Here is a 2,091-nt window from a genome sequence, read left to right as displayed (position 1 = left end):
GTCATCAACATGCCTGAGAGTTTATCGGTTGAATAAAACACAAAAGATATTGATTGAAGTAATAAACTCTAGATATTACTTATCACTTTCACTACATAAGAAGTGGTTGGGATGATGGATGCAAGAATTGGGAGCTTGTTTCCTTTGTTGTTATGGTTGTGATTGGGTGATATTTATGTATATTAAATCAATTATCTATTTGAAACATGTATTCTGCATTGCAATTAATACATGTTATGGTTTTCACCCATTTCAATTGAGTATTGAGAAAATGATCATATTCACTAAATCAAGAAAATGACATTTTAACCGGTAAAAATAGTAGTTTTAAACTACCATTTCAAACAATTAAAAAATCATTATTTCATTCGGTTAAAATGATGGTTCTGACTACTATTTTAAATGAAAAAAAAACTGTTATTTTAACCATAAAAATTATAGCAATTTTTTAAAAACTACCATAATATCTAAAATGGCATCCAGAATAACGACGTTTTTCAAAAACGTCGTTCTTAAAAATAATGGCGGTTAAAACTACCGTAATTACCTTAAAAAACTGTTGTTTTAACCAAAATTTTTTGTAGTGTTTCTATCAAAAAGAAAATATCTAGCTTGATATCCATGGATTTTGTCAAAAAATAAAAACTAAAAAAATTAGAAAAAATAAACAAATGATAAATTCAGCTTAACACAAGATAAATTCAGCACAAGTTGGAGGTATAACTGTTAAGTTCTAAAGAGTAAAAACAGTGAAAAAACAGAAAAAAAAATAATCCTCAATGAACAAGACTAATCCTCAATGTATCATATTCACATCTCTATCCCCACTTTAACATGAAACCAGTACAAAATACTAAATTTAGAACAGAAAGAACACACAACAATCAGGCGTTGGTGGCGAGAAGGAGTAGATAAAGCAGTGACGATGCTGGCGACGACGATTTGGTGGCATTGGAGTTGACTGGAGGTTGCTGAGCCAGCTGAGAGTAACGTGGGGTTACGATTGTGGAGGAAGGGATGGTTTTCAAAGGTTTAGGAACAATAAAATTACCGCAAATGCATCCATATTGTATGCCTTTTCTTGAACCACAGCCTCACTCGCCGGATGTGGTGGTGATGTAGTTGTCTTCACCACCAGTTATTCACGTTCATCATGTCTTTGCCTTGAGCTACAACAAAACTGATGGTAATACCGCTACATTAGAGATCTCGCTCACCGTCAGAGAGTTTCTTCAACAGCATTTGCTTTGAAATTTTTGATGTGCCAATTTGTGACCCTCCGAATAGCCCACTTGCTCCGCAATAGTACCGTCCAGAAGGTGGTGCCGCCGATCAGATTCTGAGAAGAGTTTTCTGTGACATTCAGGTTTTTGTCTAGATTGGAACTCAGTCCGATGATGCGTTCTCTGAAGCTTGGATCTCAGATGCGTCATACGTTGCTCACACGCACGAGGGAGGTAATTCAGGTTCGTGAGGTCGCTGCTACAATTGAGTGAGTGAGGATGAGCTAGCGAGAGTGGCAGTTGAGAGGTCAAGCGGCGAGGGAGGTGAAGTGAGGGGTTAAGATTGTTGTTAGGATTGTACGATGGATTCAGTTAGGTTAAATGATTGGGATGGAAAATGTGATGAAAAGGGTATTTTGAAAATTTTAGAAAATTTTTAATGGAGTCCATTTTAAATTTAATGATTAGATATTTTCGTCAAACGATACTAATCTTTCATGGGTACAATGTCAATTTAATTTTTTGTGGTTAGTTTTGTCTGCGGTCAAATATTTGATGGTCGTATTTGATGGTCAGAAATGACTATTAACTCTAGATATCACATATTTGATGGTCAGAAATGACTATTTACTCTATTTACTCTGTATGCCAATTTTTAACAAGAAAATATCGCATCCAAGCTTGTTTTGAACCAAGTCTTCAACTAAGTCCTGACATGTTTTTCTTCGTATATATGCTGTTGCTGCGTCTTATTCTTTCTCTTCCTCCTCTTTCTTTATTATCATTTCCTACGCATTGTTGCCGCTTCTACGCACTTCTTCCTCCTCTAAACAATTCTTCCTTCAACGTCATTGTTGTTGTCCCTGCC

This window comes from Arachis ipaensis, chromosome B05, assembly GCF_000816755.2.
Source record: "Arachis ipaensis cultivar K30076 chromosome B05, Araip1.1, whole genome shotgun sequence".
NCBI classification, from domain to species: domain Eukaryota; kingdom Viridiplantae; phylum Streptophyta; class Magnoliopsida; order Fabales; family Fabaceae; genus Arachis; species Arachis ipaensis.
The sequence above is the reverse complement of the archived record's forward strand: the minus strand, read 5'-3'. Positions refer to the sequence as shown.